This window comes from Pseudophryne corroboree, chromosome 1 (genome assembly GCF_028390025.1).
Source record: "Pseudophryne corroboree isolate aPseCor3 chromosome 1, aPseCor3.hap2, whole genome shotgun sequence".
Classification (NCBI taxonomy): Eukaryota; Metazoa; Chordata; class Amphibia; order Anura; family Myobatrachidae; genus Pseudophryne; species Pseudophryne corroboree.
In genome coordinates, this window is record NC_086444.1 from 144,306,474 (window position 1) to 144,330,351 (window position 23,878).

Here is a 23,878-nt window from a genome sequence, read left to right on the forward strand (position 1 = left end):
ATAACGGAGATAATTTATGCTGGGGACCAGGGAGCATTGAGGGGATCTAACTGGTCCGAGGTCAACTGAGGAAATTGCAAATCTGCCAAAAAGGAGGATATTAGAGCAGGGGTAGGTTGAACAATAGGGTCTGAAGCTAAATTATATAAATTATTATAGAAGGTAGCAAAAGCGTTTGCTATATCAGCTGGGTTCAACAACTTCTGTCCCGTTGGAGTTTGGATACATTTAATTCTATTCCTAGTTTGGCACAATCTCAATTTATGGGCTAAAAATTTACCTGGTTTATTGCCTAAGGAATAAAATTTCTGCTGAAGTTTAGCGTAGGTCCGCTGCATACGGATCAAGAACAACTTTTGGAGCTGGTTCCGAAGTGAGACTATCTCCCGTTTCAAGAGGCGGGAGGGTTTAACTCTGTTAAGAGATTCCGCCTGTAACAACTGTGTTTCCAAAGTCTCTTGGAGGTTCATGAACTGTCGTTTCAACCTGGCCCCCGCTTGAATAATCGTCCCCCGTATCACTGCCTTCAATGTACACCAATGCGTAGGAATAGACGTATCAATAGGGAAATTTGTAGCTAAATACGTGGATAAGGAGTCAGCGATAGCAGAGGACACCTCTGGAGACTTTAAGATATATTCTGGCAGGTGCCATGACCTATGTGAAAACTGGGAGGGGGTAATCTTCCACGACCACGTCACTGCCGCATGGTCAGACCAAGAGACCGGAAAAATATGTGATTGTTACGTAAGTTGTAGAGACCATTTGTCAACCAAAATCAGATCTATGTGAGAGTATATGTTATGGACATGAGAAAAAAAAGTATAGTCTTTAACCGTAGGGGAGTGTACTCGCCATACGTCATATAAGTCGAATTCCACTAGTAAACGGGCTAAGGTAGCCTGTGAGCGTGACCCTCATAGGGTCCTATTGGTGGGAAACGTTTTGTCCAGTCTCTCATCAGGGACCAAGTTGAAATCACCCATCACAATCAATCTGCCTTTCCATACCTTGTGAATTGTGGTAAATAGTTTACACAGAAAAGGTAGCTGATTAGTGTCCGGGGCATAAAGAGAAACTAGTGTTACCTCAACATCCTCCAGTTTCCCCACTAAGATCAAATATCTGCCCTCCTTATCTGAGAATTGAGAAAATACATCTAATTAGATAGAAGTGTGAAAAAGGATAGCAACGCCATTTTTCTTAGAAGGACCATTCGCAAAATAGGCCGTCGGATAGCGAGAGTTGTGAAAGACTGGTGGGGCAGAGGCTATTAAATGCGTCTCCTGGAGCGCAACAACTCTAGCCTTTTCCTTATAAAAGGCATCTAAAGCCTGACGTCTCTTACAGGGGGAGTTCAAACCATTGGCATTCAACGAAAAGAACTTAATCATTAGGGGGTGTGAAGAATATCCATTCAGATGCTATGTAACCATTCAGGAGAGCGGACTCCAACAAAGGGGGCAAAAACAGGAGGAGCAGAGAGGGTTGAGGGAAAAAGGAAGAAAAAAAATACCAACAAAGAGAAAACAGAAAAAGCCCTGGCTTCAGGGCCACAGTGTTTGCCACAAACAAACCATAGTGGCAAAACAAAAACCATCGGGGGAATAAGTTCAAATGGGTCTCACATAAGCCATAAATGAACTCAACACAAAAGGAGGTATAAACTGATAAAGGAAAATCAACAATAAAACCAACATCACAGCACACTAGACAGAACTGTTAGCCAGGCATGCATCAATAAGTGATATATCATATGTCATAACAACAACTTAGCAGAAAATAGACGAACATATATAACAAAGACTAAGCCTGGGTGCAGGCAATGGCCCTAGGATCGAAAGGGTCCAGGACCACTACACTAAAAAACCCTGACCTTCATATGCATATCGAAGGACAAATAGAGCAATACCGTTGAGCCAACGACTCCTGGAGCTCAGGTACCCGACACCGGGGCCGGGGCAACAGCTGTTGAATGTGAAATTTGAATGTCCCAGTCATCTAGTAACTTCCCTCCAGCTTCAACCGTAGAGATGATATAAGTGGAAGAGTCGTAGCTAATAATCAATTTACCGGGAAGCCCCACTTGTACCGGATTTCGTTATTTCGTAGGGCGGCTGTAATCGGGCGTAGTGCTCGTCTTTTATCCAAGGTAAATTGAGAAAGTTCAGGATATATTTGCAGACCACCCATAACATCAGAGTCCTCCGCTTGTCTGGCAGCTCTGAGAATATCTTCTTTAATATGAAAAAAATGAACTCTTAACAAAACATCTCTCGGGAAACTGGATGAGTAGCCACTCCTCGGTTTAGGCAAACGATGGACGTGATCCAAAAGTAAATCATGAGAAGACGCAGTCGAGAGCAGGGTCTGGAATAATTTGGTGACATAACCATTCAGTTCGGCTGGAGCCACAGAGTTGGGTATACCTCTAACATTAAGGTTGTTTCTCCTCAATCTGTCCTCCAAATCCGCAATCTTCTCCGGCAACGAGACAATGTCATTTTGTAGGTCAGAGTGTGACGTAAGAAGATCATTATGCGACGTCACCAACTCCTGCATTTTTTCTGAGTATAAAGAGGAAGCCGTAGTGCTGTTATACAGCAACCTATGGAGCAACGTAGGCAAGCAAGGCTCAGTGGGCAAAGGGACCGCCGTCATGCTATGGTGTGGGTGCTTGGTTGGAGGCTCTGCCACAGACTTCCAGCAGCCCTGATCCAACTTAGCTTTAGCAGAGCCCAGTCACCCCCCTCCCCCCCAGCAGGACCCCGTGCGAATGAGCCAGAGTACCTTAGTGCAGGGAGGTAGGCACCGGGTCCCCGGTTCAAATCCAGTACCTGGAGGGCTCCATGCAGCCGCAGAAGAACGATCCGGTGGGGGGGTGTCCAAACTGGTGGGCAGCGCCGGCAGCTTCAGGCGAGCAGCCCGCAGCAGGAGGCAGAGGCAGCACAGCAGGAGCTCCCAGTTGGGCCGCGAGGAGAGAGACAGAGCCCAGCGATCAGCGGCCGGTCGAGACGTCACCGGCAGGAACAGCAGCAGCGGCAAGCTCCGGCACTACGCGCCTGTGGAGGGGAATCAGGCAGCCACCAGGGAAGATCCAGCGGGCTGACGGGCACCTCAGGCGGGCGATGCAGCGGGCGGCAGCCACGGCAGATCAGGAGACTGAGGCAGGCATCAGGGAGAGTACCCCAGCGGCCACTGGGCAGGGAGGGTACCGGGCTGCACTGCAGAAATACGGAGCCTCCGCTCCAGGACCTGGCCGGAAATCAAGACCCTGGCTTCAGCGAGGCAGACAGGGCACAACCCGCAGAGGGGTAGGAGACCCGCTTCCCCGGTTCGCGAACCCGATGTCTGCAGCGGGGAAGGTGGACGGCCTCCAGGGCTATATACAGATATGGGATATAAGGGGGGAGAGCTCCGTTTAATGATAAATTAGAGCTTCTACAGCTGGAGCCTGACATCTCACAATGGCTGCCAAGCCACGCCCCCCCCTATTCCAATCATTTTTATAGTCAAAACTCTGGAGTATGCTGTAGTATACTGGAATATGACAGTTGAGGCTCTGCCTCCCCGGCCTACCCTGACCGCACACTACTGGTACAGAGGGGTATGGGACTCAGGATCGACAGGGTCTAGGTCGACCCCCATTAGGTTGGCACCTATTGGTGGACATGAACAATGTCGACATGAGAAAAGGTCGACATGAGTTTTTCATGTTTTTTGGTGTCATTTTCTTCGTAAAGTGACCAGGAACCACTATTAGTGCACCGTGCCCCTCGCATGGTTCGCTTCGCTTGCCATGCTTCGGGCAAGGTTACTGTTCACAATTGTAGTCCACGTGGATCGTAAAGTATGAAAATGTTCAAAAAAAGGAAAAAATTTGAAAAACTTATGTTGACCTTTTTGCATGTCGACCTTTTCAAGACGACATAATGGCCATGTTGACCTGTTTCTAGTGTTGACCTATTCAATGTCGACCAATGGGTGTCCCTCTAAGTGGTGTCGACCCAGAGTCCGGATACCGGTACAGAGACCATCCCAATGACAGATATTCAGTACAGAGGCCGTGCCCCTTACAGATATTAAGTATAGTGACCATTCCAATGAGAAAATTAATGTACAGAGAACATTCCTGTTACAGATGTTCACTTTAGAGACCTTCACAGTTATATATAGTCTATAGCCCATCCTGGTGACAAACATTTAGTACAGAGACCATTCTTGTTACATATATTCAGTAGAGAGTCTATCCCAGTGACAGAGACAATCCCAATGACAGATACTGTACAGATGTGGTGGCCTCATACATCTAGCTTCAATAAGCCACGCAGCATGAGATGCCTGGCACAAGTGAGCCATCAGGTTCCGTGCAACTCTGCTAGTGTTGGGTGCCTTTTTTTTAACCGAAAATACATCTTAGCTGCAGCATGATGTGACTAGAACGCACCAGGAAACTGTACTGATTAATTTGATATGCAACACTTGTATATTGTGTGTGACTGAGTCTGTATACGGAGCACAATGGAACTTGTATTGGAAAAAAGTTGCAGATGCTACAAAGTAACACTTCATATACAGATTCAGAGACTCATCCGCACACAAATATACAAGTGTCGCATATCACATCAATCAACACAGTCCCCTTGTTCCTCCTATCTGCATTGCATTTCAACTAAGGCGCATTTCTGGCAAAACAGATGCAAAAAAGATGCTCGACACTAGCAGAATCTCATGATCCTGGTGACACAATTGTAGCAATGATGTATGAGAACACATCTGTATTTATTCATAGACTTTCCTGATCTTCAGAACAGAGTTCATCCCAGTTACAGATAGTCAGTACAGAGACCATCCCTATAAAATATATTCATTTATTATTATTATTATTATTATCCTTTATTTATATGGTGCCACATGGGATCCCCAGTGCCCAATTACAGAGTACATAAACAAAAAAGCAAAACAAGAAAACAGTGATAATTCAAGACAATGTAGGACAAGTACAGATTATTTAAATGGATTGGGTATGCGTGACCGGGTCAGCATACTTCCGTCGGGATCCCAGCAGCGGAATGCCAACGGGGGGCGAGTGCAAGATCTCCCTCGCCAAGCTGCGGGCTCGGTGGCAATCTGTGGTCACCACAGGTTCTATTCCCACTCTATGGCTGTAGTGGACACCCACGAGTGTGAATAGTCCCTGCTAGTCGGCATGATGACTGTCGGGATTCTGAGTGGGCGGGATGTAAGGGGAAGTATTGTGAAGACCGCCGGTCACATAACTACATCCCATTTAAAAATAACTGCATGAGCAGATGACACTGAAATAAGTATCAGGGTGGCAGAAAACCGAGGGATTTGGTGTTATCAAAGGGATTATTGAAAAGAAGATAGGTTAAGTAAGAGTCAGAAAAGCACATGAGGGAAGAAGGCCCTGCTTGTGAGAGCTTACATTCTAAAGGTGAGGAGCACACACACAAGGGCGACACAGATGGGGCAGAAAGTTAGCGTGCTTAGGATGAGAGATGGCTGGATTTGGAGGAGAAGTGGGTCTTGAGAGCCCGTTTGAAGTTTTGTAGAGAGGTGGAGGGTGTGAGGGGGAGAAATAGAGAACTCCACAGGAGCGATATTCCTCTCACACGCCAGGACGGGTTTCCTGCATCACATAGTACAAGTAGCCAATGGTGGAATCCACGTGCCGGCTGAACATACACGTGTCCGTTTGCTTGTGTGGCAGGAGTAGCGGACAGCGCCGTTATCACCTGCGGGCGTCTCCAATCAGATATAGTAGTGCTACTCTCCCCGCTCGCCAGGACAGGATCCCTGCACCAATTTAGTGCCAGCGGCCGATTGAGGGCTTCACGCTCAGGGTGAGCACGCACTTGTTACTCCGCATTATTACCTCTGTTGCTATTGGAAATTCCAGCTGGATCGGGTAAATATAACATAGAGTTCTATTCACTGCAGCGGGACGCCGGTGGCAGGTGGACTGGTATCACTTTTAATCAATTATATTGCAGGACTACACTACTATAGTGTGTGTGCATTTACCTGTAGTACTACTATTACTATACAGCAATTGGAATCTGTTTGCTCTTTACAAAAAGAAAACACTTTGTTGCTACTGTATTTAGCAATCAGCGTGTGGAGTCTTCAGTAATACATTTGGCTGCTGTCCAAGATTAACATCTTTTTTCCCAGCTCTATTGTTTTATGTATTATTTGTGAAAGTAATTGTTGTTACATATTATTTCAAGGTGTATCTTTTTAACTGAAACACAGTAAAAAAAAATGTTGTTATTATTCTAAGCAAGTTTCTTGTTTATAGACTGAAAGACTTCAAACACAATTATATAAATCAAAGGTACATATATTTAATATGGTCAGTACATCAAGCGCAATAATTCTTTTGATTTTTTTGCTGTCTTTTCTTGGGGCTTTTTGAATCAGCTCTAATTATTTTCAGCTGATGACTATACTGATTATAGATACATGTAATGTTGTATGTAATATACAGTATGTGCTGGCTACCTTACCCCGGGGATCCGCAGCACTGTGGATCACAGCTGCCGTTGCAACCGTGACTCAACATTTCGATTCACTTCTCCTTCCTCTAAAATCCTGCCCCCAGAGTCCCATTGGCTAGTTTCAGAGGAGTTTGAGGACTGGCTTATAGAGGAAGAAGAAGTGAAGCCAAATGCTGAGTCCCAGGTGCAGCTGCAGCCTTGATCCACAGCACTGACGATCCCCGGGGTAAGACAGCCAGCACATATATTACATACAACATTATATGTATGTTACTTTATATGTGTTAACAACCACCCTCCCCACCTCATGCAATATGTGGTCCACACTGCAGCCCTCGGGCAGTAGCCGCCACTAATCTTATGTACATGCCAGGGGCGTTTCTACAGAGGAGGGGGCCCGTGTGCACCTCCGGGTGGGTCCCCTCCTCTGAATGGCGCTGTAGACTCCGTCAATGTGCCGGAGTCTACTGCGCATGCACAGGTCTCCGGAAACATGGTGCCCACCATGATCCGTAGACCAATTTGGCTACCACGCATGCGCGGAGGCCATTTTGGCGGTGATTTCCACCATGGACGCTGCTTCCGCCGCTGGAGTCAGGTAAGGTAAGTATTTAAATGGGTACAATGTGTGCGGTGTGGGCCCCCCCTAGACCCAGGGGCCCGTGTGCACCACACACATTGCACCCATTGTAGAAACGCCAATGGTTCATGCTGTAGTCGGCAGCCTCCAGGAAATATTCAGTATCCCAGTACTGGGGTCAGAGCAGGCAATAGTGCAGAGAGTGGTCAGAGTCCAATGCACAAGTCAGGCAATAATCCAGAGTAGTCAGGAGAAGGAACTTTGTGGTGGAGTGCTTCTGCACCTACAAATCATTATAAAGGAATGGGGTCCATTATCCAAGAACCTGCTTGGGTTCTAGGGAGTTCCAAAACCAAAAAAGACAAAAAAAGCAAATCATTGTTACTTTTCCGTATCTATATCATACACATATTCTCATTCTGTATATGAATGTGGGAAACTGTCAATCATTTAGAAATTACAAATTAATATTTCCCAACACTGTCTGATTGGCTGAAAATGTCAACAACTTAGCGAGTCGTTCAGACCTGGTCGCTGATGCGGCCCACAGTGCAGTTTGCTGATGAAGGCAAACTGCGCATGCACAGCAGGTGCATTGTGGCTACGCGACCCCACACATTGCGCTCGCAACCCAGATGGATGTGACCGTAATGTGATTGACAGTGGCGGGCATTTGCGGGGTGGCGGCGTGGCTTTTGGGGGGGGGGGGGGCGAACGGGGTCAGACTGGGGTCAGTTTCGGAGTGGCTGCGTGATATCACATGCAGCCGGTCCGATAAAAAAAATGGCGCTGCAAGGGGTCAACCTTAGTTCCGATGTGTCCGCAATCTAATTGAGGACACATTGGGAGGCGGCCTCACACATGCTGGGTAGCCTTGCCCTGTGTTGTGTGACCCCCAGCATGTGAGGAGATGGACGCAGATCTGGCTGCATATGCAACAATCTGCATCCATCTCTGAATAAGGCCCTTCGGCATCATCTCTGCTGCCTGGATAAAGATTATTTGTTTCCATTACCAGTACCAATGATCATAGCCATGGCTGCCGAAATATAATTTGTTCTGCACTTTATTAAGAGAATCCATTACATGGCAAGAAGAACATATTTAAAAAAAATTGGAGAGTTTTGTTCCTTGTCTATTCTGTCATATTATCATTTAACTATTTTCTTTGGTTTTTCATTGGCCTTCCCTGTCCTTTGTTTACATTTACTCAACTAAACAGTTATACAGTTTCTTATTGCTTCTCCAGGTAAGTAATATACGTACTGCCTACTGTGTGCCACACCTGACTGTGGCCAACCAAATCTGGACCACCACGCAATATACTGAGTAGTAACAGGTGGCATAGGTAGAAGACTAATTTCTATTTATTGTTGGAAATATTTGTGCACAGACTTTAGGATGTAGCAGAGTTTCCCTACACACCTGTGGATGCCTTACAACTGCAAGCAGCCCAGTTACTTAACCAGTGTGCAGTTGTAAGGCATCCACAGGTGTGTAGAGAAACTGTATAACAGTGAGTACGGCTGTACCTGCATTATCTACTGGTTAATGCAGGTACAGCCGTACTCACTGTTATACACACTGGAGGATGGAGCAGAGCTTGAACGGAGCGGGGTGTCATACAGCTCACCAGTCGGTGAGTGTATGTATGTATGTACCAGGTAGTGGTGCAGAACGCATGAACAGCCGTTATATCACAGGTAGACACAGGTGTCACTGGAGCTAAGTGGGAGACTACTGTGGCACTCTCACAGTCCCAAGATGGCTCTGCACATGCTCAGTCATAGCCTCAGTGGCCATCTTGGTACAGGGTATGAAGCTTCCCTGGAGTAGTAGCAACAAGTAGTCTGTGCAGTAACACACTCCACTCTCAACATATGTAAGTTGTAGTATTCTTATAGGCCCCACACACTGGGCGATATTACTGAAAGATATGAACAATCTCGTTCATTAATGAACGAGATACCGTTCATATCTTTCGGGGTGGAGGCACTAGCGATGAACGATGCACGGCCCCATGCTCGTTCATCGTTGGTGCCCCGTCGCTTGTGCATGCACTGCTATGGAGCTGGGTGATGGGGGGAGTGAAGAAACTTCACTCCCCCGTCACTGCGTCCCCCCCACCACCACCGGGTCACACGTTGGCCGTATCCTCCATCAAGCAGTTCGGCGGCGGCTCGCTAGGTGTGTAGGGCCCATTAGGGACATTATTGCAATATAATCAGGAAAAAAAAACAGCTTAGCATATTTTTCTGTATGTCAGCGTGATTTCTTAAATCCAGTTGTTTAATTCAGAGAATAAAAGGTCAGATATACAAACATTACCAACCTGCCAAAGCTTTAAGACAACAAACAAATACACAACATGGAAGAACAGCAGGAATGAAAACTCAGAGTTTGTTTTGATAGAATATCCTGCAATCTTTCACATCTCCATCCAAGAGTGTGTGTGTCTGCTTTAGCCATCATAATGAAGTCCAAGGTCTACGTTAGGTCACACTGAGATGACGGACACATTTAGTTATAGAATGTATCACATAGATTAGACTGTAATATTATAAGGACAATAAACAACATAATTGAATTTAAATTTAAGTAAAGAGAGATCATTAATCTCAGCAATGTGTACAGAAGGAACCATGGGGGTCATTCCGAATTGATCGTAGCTGTGCTAAATTTAGCACAGCTACGATCATGAACTTAGATATGCGGGGGAACGCCCAGCACAGGGCTAGTCCGCCCCGTATGTCAGTGCTGCCCCCTTCCCTGCACAAATACAAAAGCATCGCGCAGCGGCGATGCTCTTGTATTTGTGGAGTAACTCCCGGCCAGCGCAGCTCCTGCGGCTGGCCGGGAGTTGTGTGTCGCTGCCGCTGGCCGCAGTGGCTGCATGAGACGTCACGCAGCCGCCACAGCACGCCCCCCCAACGGTCCGGCCACGCCTGCGTTGGCCAGACCGCGCCTACTAAATGATGGCTTAACGCCGCCGTTCAACCCCTCCTGCCCAGCGACCGCCTCTGTCTCAGAGGCGAACGCTAGGCAGCGACGACTGCCATGTGCCAGCGCACTGCAGCGCCGGCGCATGCGCAGTTGCAACAAACTGCAGTGAGCGATCAGGTCGGAATGACCCCCCATATACAGTAGTATTCTAAAAATATGTATGTCAAAAACATAAACACAATTAAAAAATGCATTTCAAAAATGACAGTATTATTGCAACCGTACAGCACAGCAAAGACAAAAACGTAAGTATTTAATGTAAGAAACAAATACATATGTGCCTTGGGGATCAGTACGAGACCCCAGCGGTCGGGATCCCGGCGGTCAAGAGACCGACGCCGGGAGCCCGACTACTGGGATCCCAGCGGCAAGAGCAGCGTGTCCGCTCGCCACGCTTCGGGCCCGGTGGCGACCTTAGGTTGCCACAGGGTTCTATTCCCCTCTATGGGTAGCGTGGATCACCACCCTAGAGGGGTAACCAGCCGGCTGTCGGGACTCTGGCGACCGGTATTTCAGCTGGTGTTGGGATTCCGGATCCCGACAGGCAGTAAATTGACTGCCTCCCATGCCGTGTTCAGATGCTGTAACCCTGGTGCAAAATGCAAACTGATGATGATGGTGATGATGATCAGTGGCCACTACTGGCTAAATATGTCTGAATCCTATCTGCTTCTGATAATACTATAGTAATGTTATTGCAAGCTGTTTGCATTATTACAGTGATATTCAGATATCGGTCAACAACAGTAAAGCATGCAGTATTTCCATTTTGTCTCTTAAAGGAGTAGGTGATGGGAATGTGTATTGATTAAAATGTAATAAGAAAACTTTATTTTTTTATTTGCATCTCGGTCTAACTTCCATAAACATGGTTAATGCGACTTTATTAGTAGAGAAACATTTTGCTTAAAATGTTTCACATTTTGAATCAAAATCTATAATTTTTTTTAAACAACTACAGGTACAAACTGAAGACATTTACACTACAGATCAAATACTGTTTTACCTTTAGAATATTTTTGTATAAGTCATACACACGATCACTAGAATGAGTGTTCTAGAACAGCCACAGATATGTACATCTCTAGTAAATGCAAAACTAAAATGATATTTGCAGTGGTGAGTAATGTATACTGTATAAAGTATGATCCTGGGAGTGTTGGTATTTTAATTGTTGGATTGTCTTGTGCACTGAATATATATTTTGGGGCTTTTTGTTATGTTGCGCTTTTATAGTAAAATAATCAAAACTTAAACTTTTTTTTTAAATTCATGTTTACATGCTTACAAATATGATGAGAAACATCTTTTGACTGCATTGTACTGTATATGATATAACTTTACGGTAACACAGTCAGGGTCATTTTAACAACACTGTAGGCACTGGGAAAAGCAATAAACTGTAGCTTCTATCCACCCATTTATGGGAATACATAAAACAAATATCATAATTTACCCCTCCTGTGGTTCCGTGCTTTATCTCCACATGATTCCATACAATGAATGAATGTCAGCACTGTTATAGCTCCAGCCACCCACCAATCAGCATGCTGACAGCCATTCACTGTCTGGCTGCAGGCTGAGAGGCAGGTAGAGAATGCAGCCTGGCTGTTCTGTGTGTATGTAATTCTCAATCAGAGGAGCTGGGCAGCAGCCTCTACCTGCCTCTCAAAAGAATTTCCAGAGGCACCAGTCCACCCTTGCACAAAGTCCCCTAAAATCGTGGTGCCTTGGGCAGCTGTCCAGTGTGCCTATATGTTAATGTAAGAGGGTGGCGGTGCGTGTGGTGGTGCCTGCTGCCGTGCAGGTGTTGTTTCAGTACTCACCAGGCGCCGCTCTCTCTCACCTTCAGGTACCGGAACCTTCAACGGACCTGGAAATCTTCAGTCGGATCCGGACACGGCGATTCCCTCTCGGAGCTGACCGACGAACGAGCTGAGGAGAAAATAGTCTACCTTAAAGGGGGTATCAACCCTTCTTCCACCGGAAAAGGGGATACCCTAGGGGTGACGGCGACCTTCACCAGTTGGGTGAAAGGTCATCGCTGGCACAAAGCCTCAGCCACCCAGAAGTCACACACTCGCACTCTCGCGCGTAGTGTGATGAAGGGGTTCTCACGTCCGTGAGCAAACCCCTATTCCGGCGCTCGGGGACAGACAAAGGGACAAACGTACACAGATGCTACTCACCGTCAGTTCCGCACTGCGAACATCTTCTTCTCTTACAGGTCCCTGTAAGGAGGCAAACAGACAAGCAAACAGCCGTGCAGGGCCTAACTCTAACCTAGTGTCTCACCCCTATGCTAACTACAACGGCAGAGCCCTCAAACTAGCTCTGTGGGTGTGGTGCAACAAAACTAAACACAGACTTAACAAGCTCACACTTTGCCCTGCACGGTAACAACATATCCAATCACGATACACAGTGCAAGCAACTACCACGGTGCTGTCCCTTTAAGTACCTGAATCAGAACACCAGGTAGTGGGGGCCGCACAGCTCACCCACCTCCCGTACTCTGTCTTTCCAGGGGCCCAGGCCGAGCGGGCCTGCCTGCCTAACACCTTGGGGTGGACTGGGCCTAGTGCCCAGTGCCACCTTTATCCACCTTTGGGGAGGGAACCTCTTATTTACTGGGCCTAACGCCCCCTAACTGCCCACAGGCCCGAGGCCTGACTTTATCCCTCGGGCCTAGCGCCCGCCTAACTTGTCGCCCGTTGGGTGACCTGGGCCTAATATCCTGGGTCACCTTATAACCCTACGCCAAAGGGAACTAGGGCCTAATGCCCTCTAATGCTCCACAGGCCTAGTGCCTGATCTTGCCCCACGGGCCTCCTGCTCGCCTACTGTGCCCACGGGCCTAGTGCCCGATCACCCGGTGGTCTAGGGAGGAGAGAGAGGGTACAGGGGCACCTGATAAGGGCCTACCTGACCCGGTGGGAGAGGCACCAGGGGGGAGCTTCGTCAGCTCTCTTCCTTCCCACCCCAGGTGGCCCTCCGGCGCTCCCCTTCACTCTTCTACCGCTGGCCTGTCCTGGCGACGTCGCTTCTCCGAGTCCAGCCACCGCTGGACATCTTCTCTCAGGAGCCGGTCGTCTTCTCGCCTCTTCCGCGGCCTCCGGACCTTCCACCGCGACGTCCTCTTCCTTCTGGCGCCGCCCGGATCTTCAGCGCGGCTTCTTCTTGCTTCGGCTCCCGCCCGCCGTCTTCAGCGCTCTTTTGCGCGCTCCGGGTTTTCTCCTCCCGCCCGGCTTCTGACGTCAGATGCCGGGGCGGGGCCTATGACGCGGCGAGCGTCAATTGGCTCGCCGCGCCCACCTCTGATTGGCCGGCGCCCCGCGAGCCACGATTGGCTCGCGGACGGTGCCGGATTTCAAATACCGCGGGCGGCGTTTTTCATTGGCGGCCAGATTGGCGCCAAGTTTAAAACGCCGCCGCGCCGCTGCCCATCGCCGCCGACAGTCTGGTGCAGGGAAACATCTGATCCCTGCACCAGACACCCGCCGTTGCTGTACGCCGACAGGCGCTGGGGACAGACAAGCTGCCCCAACGCTGCCCACGGCTAGGGTCTGAACGTCTGATGTGCCCTGGGACACAGGGCACATCTCCACATTAAGATGGCCCGAAAGACAGTTACATAGTGTTAAGGTGCATACACACTAGATGATGTCGCTCTATGAGCGATGTCGTGTATTGTTTCCCCTCCCAGGCCGGGGCGGTCAGCAGCAGGCCGTACACACTGAGCGATATGATCGCTCATATCGCACAGTGACGTCACGCAGTGGCCGGTCCATGCAGGCAGCTCCTGGACAACGCATCGGTCGTCGTCGCCGGCATACACACTTGCCGAGAAAGTGAACATCGCTCAGGAAGGGTGAAAATGAGAGACATCGTTCATTTTATCGGCAAGTGTGTATGCACCTTTAGGGATGAATATTGCTAAATTAGAGGTACAGTATCTATGTTTGTAATATTCCTTTCCCCACTTTTGATATCTAACAGTTCAATAAAGAAATAAAATAATTTTAGTTTTAAAGTGCCCAGAAACCACCCTCCCACACACACACACTTGCAGATAAAAACTATCCCCTTCCATGGTGGCTAGAAAATAACCCCCTTCTACTGGAGGTTCTAAACTCCCTTTTCTGTTTCTACTGCCGCGTTGATTGTATAGACACATTTCTGCACTGTAGTGCTGGACTCCATGTCCCACTGGTGAGCTATGTATTTCCCCAGTGCTGGGCCCCAATGTCTAGGCGGTCCACCCTCCTCCCTACTACAGGTGGTTAAGCTCCTGCTGTCCATTACAATGCTGAGCTGCTCATTTCAGAGTTACAATGTTGAGGAGCAGCAGGTATCCATAGTGTATGGAACAGGGGCTGGACCACCAGTATATATACTGTGTATGTGATGAGCATGTGGCCACTTGACACTTCCTAAGTGAAAACTACCCTACAAAACTAGAAACCTAAGAACGTCCTGCTGCTGTCAGGGAGGACATGCTGGAACATTTACTGTAATTCCCCAGTAACAGGAGATGCAACTATCAATTGACTGCACCTGACTTCACCTTATTCCTGATTGCCAGGACACTAACAGGGGTTGAGGATTTTTCCATAGCAGTGTTGTGTTTTTGTGTCGGGCTGTGTGTAAAAAGCTGCATTGTGCGGTTCTACTGTAATGCATGCAGGTGCAAGTATAACTTATGCGTTGTAAATATTTTTGTTGTATATAAAGTACTTGAAAAGGCCTTTATGATTGTGACGACGCTGCCGGCCAATTCCTCAAATATGCCAATTTGAGAACTGCCACATGCGACGTACAGGGTCACTTTTGACACACGGGGGATTATTTAAATACTTTCAGCTGCCACCAGCAAGGACTTTTCAACGTATTACGGATGTTGCAGACGTCTTTAGCTTTACCTGTCACATACACACACTGCAATACTTAGACAAATAGATAGGCGTGAGCCACACAGGCGTTGGAGTTCATAAGAACAACAGAATCAGAACTAAAATTAGGATTTTAATTTCAAGAATACTTCAGAGCTTTGGTTACAAAAAGGTTACAAAGATTATTAAGAATATTTTAAAAACACACACAGAATACAGCAATCTCAATAAATGAAAAGGAAATAAAAACTTACAGAAACCCTATACACTTACGCAAACAAGTTTTAAGTATTTCTGTTGTGGGGGCTTCACAGAATAACTCAGGTCACCTCCAGCATACTAGCTGTCCCCAAGAGATCACAACACCTATTTTCATGAGTGGGACAGATATAGTCTCCAGCTTCATCATGCCCCCTCCCTTGGGATTTTTAACCACTTTCCTGCTGGACAAAACACCTACACCAGGTTTTACATACCTGGTGCTTGGCAACAGCAAAGGGGGGAGGTAATGGGTGTACTGTAGGAATCTCTTTCAAAGAAAGCAAGGTTTATGACATTAGCCAGGAAACAGGATTCCTGGTCTGTTTACAGCCCCTCTGATGACACAACAACAAATGGCCTTATCAGCCCTCAATGTCCAGAGCTTGCAAATCTCTGCTTTTGATGTAGGAATGTCATCTCTAACTTTATGGTCTGCAGATCTCTCTTGGCCTTGACCTATGGGGGTCAAATGCAGGACATTGCATGTCAGCCATGTTGTCACATCTCGGCTGAAAAGAATACAAAAATATATATATACAGTCACTTGAAAACATTATTGGTGATTATTCCTGCAGGTAATCACCACACCTTAGATCACGTATAATTTGTGATCCTCCTTTCTCTATTCAAACGTGACAATGATTATGACCATTAGTAATGCATGGTTAACAATGCTCCCTGATTTGCTGGAACAGGCTCATGTCTTGAAGATTTGTTCCTAGAAATTTTCCCAGTTTTCTGGCCCAATTTCCCAGTAGAAATGTCCTTGTTATGGCGCTGAATGTATGAAAAAGTGTTTGAGATTTAAGTCCTGGCGGCCACTTAAGTATATCATATCAGCTACTAAGGTAACAGCGGGTATCTGTTCTATGCAAAAGACCCTCTTGTGGGCTATAGAGGTCTTACCCAATTGAGCTGGAGTTCCCAAACAGATTGTAGGCTGTATGCAGTAGAGGATAAATGTACTAGATACTAGTATTTAAAACGCAACTTAATTGTAATTTGGTCATGTTATATCAGGAAGGTGCATCTGTGTATCTACAGAGCCATCGCTCTCCACCCTTTCCCACGGTATGTGTATGTAGTTGGGGACTGGGCCGTTAAACCGATTGTAAGAGTGGGTGCCATTCATTTAATAAAGGATAGCAGATTTCGGTTTAGTAGTGTGGTCATTATAATTTAGGGACTCTTTGCTCTTGCCCCGCTGCCGGCATTCTGCCGGACGGGATCCCGCTGTCAGGATATTGACAGCCAGCATCCCGTCTACCAGTAAATCATACTGAGCCCTTTAGGAGTGGGGGTCATGGTAATGCCTATTATTTAGGCCAGTATCCTATTAGCCAAGGTTAATTACCGCAGCTAAATAGCGCACCAAGGCTACCTATTAGATCCAACCGACGGCACTATCAGGGGTATGGGTTCACCTGCAAGAAGGGCGCCTAAAATCTGCAATAAGTGCCGCAAAAATATATAGGTCTGTGACTTTTCGCTGACCCTATGTATTTTCGGGCGAAGACTTGGGGTTTCACTCAAGACAATAGGATAGGATAACACAAAAATATATATTTATATCGCGAACGGTACATCATCAGGGCTAATAGGATACCGGCCATAAAGTGGTGTGCAGGAAAGTGTATTTAATGTTGGGGTGGTTTGGTGGCTACTTATTATATGACAATACTCATTAATTAATGTCTGAGTTAGGGAGGGGGGAGAAGGTGTAATTATTAAATATGAATGCTATTGACTTAATGTCAAGGCATGTTGGCGGGGGATCTGCCTAAAAATTCTTAAAATTACTTATTTAATGTCTGGGCATGTTGCAAGTAGAGAATTCCTGTTTATTAAGTGTGGGTGCTATTGAATTAAATTAGGGCCTGGAGTAAACCTAGAGGGTTAACTAATTGCTAGATTTGCACATTTTATATACTTTTCCCTTTTTTTCCGAACAGGGCACCAATACTCTAGTATCCAGTCAATCAGCAGACACCAGCAGCAGCAGGTAGTGAAAGTAGCAAGAACATGTAGGAGAGTGGGACAGTCTGCCAACTGTCCTGATTCTGGTGGGCTGGTACTGGTTTTGTTTCACCTTCTCATTCAGTCAGGAGTTTGTCCCTCATCCTGCATACAATGATAGTTATGAGGTATGTCCTGCCTCTCACTACTCTGCTCATGAAGGGTGAGCTCTGGGCATCAAACAGCAGTAGTGCAGCTGGCACTACCTGCCTGTTCGCAGGTGATGGGAATGGGTTGGAGAGCTTCCTCGGACCAGAGCTGATTTAAGACTGCGGGGGCCACGGGGTACTTAAGAAAGGGGGCCCCTCAGGTCTAAAATGAAAACCATAATACAAACAAATATACAGTATATATACAGTATATAGTTGAACAGTAGGCAATGGCCTACTGTACAACTATATACTGTTGGTCACCAAAATGCTGCACTGTACTACTATATATACTGCTCACAAAAATGCAGCACAGATATGGAATGGATACTTGCAGTGACACAGAGCTGCAAGATACAGCAATGGCCTACTGTACAACTATATACTGTTGGTCACCAAAATGCTGCACTGTAATACTATATAAACTGCTTACAAAAATGCAGCACAGATATGGAATGGATACTTGCAGTGACACAGAGCTGCAAGATACAGCAATGGCCTACTGTACAACTATATACTGTTGGTCACCAAAATGCTGCACTGTACTACTATATATACTGCTCACAAAAATGCAGCACAGATATGGAATGGATACTTGCAGTGACACAGAGCTGCAAGATACAGCAATGGCCTACTGTACAACTATATACTGTTGGTCACCAAAATGCTGCACTGTAATACTATATATACTGCTCACAAAAGTGCAGCACAGATATGGAATGGATACTTGCATTGACACAGAGCTGCAAGATACAGCAATGGCCTACTGTACAACTATATACTGTTGGTCACTAAAATGCTGCACTGTAATACTATATATACTGCTCACAAGAATGCAGCACAGATTTGGAATGGATACTTGCAGTGACACAGAGCTGCAAGATACAGCAATGGCCTACTGTACAACTATATACTGTTGGTCACCAAAATGCTGCACTGTAATACTATATATACTGCTCACAAAAATGCAGCACAGATATGGAATGGATACTTGCAGTGACACAGAGCTGCAAGATACAGCAATGGCCTACTGTACAACTATATACTGTTGGTCACCAAAATGCTGCACTGTAATACTATATATACTGCTCACAAAAATGCAGCACAGATATGGAATGGATACTTGCAGTGACACAGAGCTGCAAGATACAGCAATGGCCTATTGTACAACTATATACTGTTGGTCACCAAAATGCTGCACTGTAATACTATATATACTGCTCACAAAAATGCAGCACAAATTTGGAATGGATACTTGCAGTGACACAGAGCTGCAAGATACAGCAATGGCCTACTGTACAACTATATACTGTTGGTCACCAAAATGCTGCACTGTAATACTATATATACTGCTCACAAAAATGCAGCACAGATATGGAATGGATACTTGCAGTGACACAGAGCTGCAAGATACAGCAATGGCCTACTGTACAACTATATACTGTTGGTCACCAAAATGCTGCACTGTAATACTATATATACTGCTCACAAAAATGCAGCACAGATATGGAATGGATACTTGCAGTGACACTGAGCTGCAAGATACAGCAATGGCCTACTGTACTGTACAACTATATACTGTTGGTCACCAAAATGCTGCACTGTAATACTATATATACTGCTCACAAAAATGCAGCAAGAACAGCAGCAGCGGCACTAGTAGCAGCATCTCGCAAACGCCAACTCGTTCCTAGGCAGGCTATGCTTTGTATCACCACTTTCCATAAGAGGCACACAGCTGACAACCTCTTAAGGAAACTGAGGAACATCATCGCAGAATGACTTAGACTGTAAGCTCTCACGAGTAGGGCCCTCTTCCCTCACGTGCTTATACTTTTCTTACTTTAATAATCCTCAACTGCCCAGATCCCGCAGGTTTTTGGCCACCTGGAACTTATCTCTATGTTTACTGGTGTAGATATGCTTAGTTACCCTGTACTTGTCCCATATTGTCCTCAACTGTAAGTCACTGTTTTCCTGTTTTGATTATGTGCATATGTACTCTGTAATTGGGCGCTGCGGAACCCTTGTGGCGCCATATAAATAAAGGATAATAATCAGTGGCGGATCCAGGGGGGGCACTCGGGCCCGTGCCCCCCCCTGTCATTTGTGGCCTCCGTCCCCCGTTCTCCCCCGGCGCCGCACAGGGAGATGACGGGCGCCCGCTGAGATTGTGTTACCAGCCGGCGCCCGTCTCCCTGCACAGCGGCTGCCGGATGCAGGAGCTCAGTACTGAGCTCCGGCTTCCGGCGCTGTCACTGTGCGGCGTGTGCTATGGGAGAGACGTCAGTCTCTCTCATAGTGCTGAGGAGTGGACACCAAGAGGAGGACTGCAGCGGTCTGGAAGCGGGAACAGGGCTCGGTAAGTATGATGTTTTTTTTCTTCTTTAATGCAGCCGGTGCATCTACTGGGGGCTAACTACGGGGGGACATTACTACTGGGGGGGCTTCAACAAGGTGCATTACTACTGGGGGGCATTACTACTGGGGGCAAACTACTGGGGGCATTATTACTGGCGGGCATCTACTGGGGGCATTACTACTGGGTGTCATCTATTGGGGGCATTACTACTGGGGGCAGCTACTGGGGGACATTTTTACTGGGGGCCATCTACTGGGGGCATTATTACTGGGGGGCATATACTGGGGGCATTACTACTGGGGGGTCATCTATTGGGAGCAAACTCCTAGGGGGCATTACTACTGGGCGCAAACTACTGGGGGACATTATTACTGGGGGGCATCTACTGGGGGACATTATTACTGGGCGAGTCAACTACAAAGGGGCTAACTACTGCGGGCATACTACAGGAGGGCATTACTACTGGCGGCGTAACTACAGGGGCATTACTACTGGCGGCTTAACTACAGGGGCATTACTACTTGGGGGCTAAACTACAGGGGGGCCAAACTACTGGGGGCATAACTACAGGGGCCAAACTACTGGGGGATAACTACAGGGGCCAAACTACTGGGGGCATTACTACTGGGAGCTAAACTACAAGGGGGGCATAACTACAGGGGCTAAACTACAATGGGCCAAACTACAGGGGGGCATTACTACTGGTGGCTAAACTACAAGCAGGCAAACTACTGGGGGCATTACCACTGGGAGGCTAAACTAAAGGGGGTGGGGTTAAACTACTGGGGTCATAACTGCAGGGGCATTACCACTGGGGGCATAACTACTAGGGTGCTAAATGACTGGGGGCATTACTACAGGCAACATTACTACTGGGGGCTGTTAGGCGCGGCGGTGCACGCCCGCTCTCTGACAGAGCAGCGGTCACGGCCGCCGCGCCTCTCTCCCTGTCTGTCTCCGCGCGGCGCCTAGCAACGCCGGGACGCCGGGCGCGCGATAGCCGCCGGCTCCCTGGTAACACTAGGATGCCATGCGTTCAGGGCCGTCGGGTCCATAGCAACGGGGACGCCACAGGCGGACCGCGTTCCCCGTTGCATTAATGAAGCATTCACACCTGTGTTTCCCCTGGTCGTGCAGCAAGGCAGCTGCACGACATTTGTTAATTAGGCTCTGTATTCCTATTGGAGGGTTCCCTGTTATATGCCTCCTCAGTGCCTCACACAAACGCCGGTGATAGCTTCCTGTTTGCTGTTTATGTCTGGTGAACGTCTGTTCCTGGTCTGCTGTATCCGGTCCGTCCTGCTCCCTGTGTCCTTGTATCCAGGAATTCTTTAGCCGGTCCCGGGAATCCTTCTGGTCCTCGTGAACCTGTGACTGTCGTTTGGGGTTCTCGCCCGGTTTCGTGAGTGGCGGTTTTGCCGCGTGTTGCAGCCTAGCCCGCTTTAGTATTGCATTATTTTGTACTGGTGCATTTGCGGAGGTTTCCGCTTCCACTGTTCCCCTTGGAACTCGGCGGTGCCGTGTAGGGGAGTGGACAGTGGTATCTTTTTGGTTGTTCTTCTCCTTTGGCGGCAAGTCGCACATACATTTAGTTTTAGGCTAGTCAGTAGCCCCTGGCTTTGGTTGTTTCAGTTAGAGGGCCCCTTGTTATTACCCTGTCTCAGTTCATGCTTTGTCTCTCTTTAAGACCTGAGGGGGCATCGGAGTTGGGCAGACCTAATCCGCCCTTCAAACGCGGCTGCCATGGGCCCAAGAAACCATAGTCCTGCAAGAGTGAATTGACAACACGGGTAAAACAACGGAGGTAGGGTGCCAGGGGCTATTCCCGTTCTATTTCACCAAATCCAGCATTGCGTCCTAGTGCTCTGAACTCGCTTCATAACATCTTCCGTGTTCTGAGCGCCAGGGATCGTAACATTATCACCGGCCAAAACAAAATAAAAAAAATAAAAAAAGGGTATATTTTTTTTCCCTTTGTATTGGTGGGCCTAGAAATTCACCCTCATGAATCCGGCAGGTTTAGGTCCAAATCCCAGTCAGCTTTTGGCCAACCAGATTCAGGAATTAACTCAGATGGTTCAGGACCTTTCTCTTCGGGTGAGATCGCAGGAAGATCTTTTGCGAGCCTCCCCGAGTATGGTTCCTGAACCAAAGATGCATTTACCTGACCGTTTTTCGGGTAGCCGAAAGGATTTTTTTAATTTTAAGGAAGCTTGTAAGCTTTATTTTCGTTTAAAGCCCCGTTCTTCCGGTACGGAGTCTCAACGGGTGGGGATTGTGATATCCTTACTCCAAGGTGATCCACAGACCTGGGCTTTTGGGCTAAGATCAGATGATGCTGCCTTGCTATCAGTAGATGCCTTTTTTAAGTCCTTAGGCCTTTTGTATGATGACCCTGATAGAGAAGCATCAGCTGAGAGCCATCTGCGTGCACTAAAGCAAGGGAAAGATCCAGCAGAACCATATTGTACCGAGTTTCGCCGTTGGTCGAACGACTGTGGCTGGAATGACCCGGCCCAGCGCAGTCAGTTTCGCCTCGGTTTGTCTGAAGTTATTAAAGACAGTCTCCTTCAGTACCCCGCTCCTGAGACTCTAGACAAACTCATGGAGCTCGCTATTAAAATTGATCGTCGTCTCCGAGAGCGGAGGGCTGAAAGAGGAACAACTTTTAGGCCTAGTCCATGTGTATATACTTTTCCTGAGGACGTCAAGGAGCCCATGCAGATGGGTTTCTCCCGGCTGTCCCCAGAGGAAAGAACCAGAAGGTTAAAATCTGGTCTTTGTTTGTATTGTGGTGGCAAGGGACATATCGCACGTAGTTGCCCGAATAAGTCGGAAAACGCTCTGACCAAGTGAATTGTGAGGGGGTTCACTTGGGTCTGCAGTTAATCTCCTCAAATGATTCTTTATTAGTTCCTGTAAAGATTTCCTTTGGTAGCCTCAGTTCGTCGGTGTCGGCCTTCGTCGACAGTGGAGCTGCAGGAAATTTCATGGATTTAGGTTGGGCTAAGACTTTAGGCGTTCCACAGGTACCTTTGGATAAACGTATCACCATGCACGGCTTGGATGGTGGTCCGCTTTCCAATGGGGTTATTACTCACCGCACACCTCCAGTACTACTGACAGTGGGGGCCCTACATTCAGAAAAAATAGAATTTCACCTCACTCATTGTCCGGCAGTTCCAGTAGTTTTGGGTCACCCCTGGCTTGCCCTTCATAATCCCACCATAGATTGGCGGTCTGGGGAGATTTCCCAATGGGGTTCCTTTTGTGTTAAGGAGTGTATTTCCCATCCAGTCCGGGTTGCGGCAGTCACCCCAGAATTTATTCCTTTGGAATATCAGGATTTTGCCGATGTTTTCTCCAAGGGTAACGCGGACGTTCTGCCTCCGCATCGGTCCTATGATTGTGCTATTGATTTAATTCCAGGTGCCACTTTACCTAAGGGGAGATTATATGCCCTGTCTGGGCCGGAAACCACGGCTATGGATAATTACATCCAGGAGAGCCTGAAAAAAGGCTTCATTAGGCCCTCGAAATCTCCATTGAGTGCGGGGTTCTTTTTTGTTGAGAAAAAAGATGGGTCGCTCAGACCATGTATTGACTTTCGGGCTTTGAATAAAATTTCTGTTAAAAACACCTACCCCTTGCCATTGATTTCAGTACTCTTTGATCAGTTACGCTCTGCCGTTATCTTCACTAAGATCGATCTTAGAGGAGCTTACAATCTCATCCGAATAAGATCTGGGGATGAGTGGAAGACGGCTTTCAGCACACAGTCGGGTCATTATGAATACCTGGTGATGCCGTTTGGGCTGTCAAATGCGCCTGCGGTATTTCAAGACCTCATAAATGATGTGCTTCGTGACTTTCTTGGGAAGTTCGTAGTCGTTTATTTAGACGACATTTTGATTTACTCTGAGTCTTTGGAACAACATGTTTCCCATGTGCGTCTGGTTCTTCAAAAACTACGGGAGAATCGTTTATATGCTAAACTTGAGAAATGTGATTTCCACATCACAGAAGTGTCTTTCTTGGGGTATATTATTTCTCCCCAGGGGTTTTTCATGGAACCGAAAAACTCCAGGCCA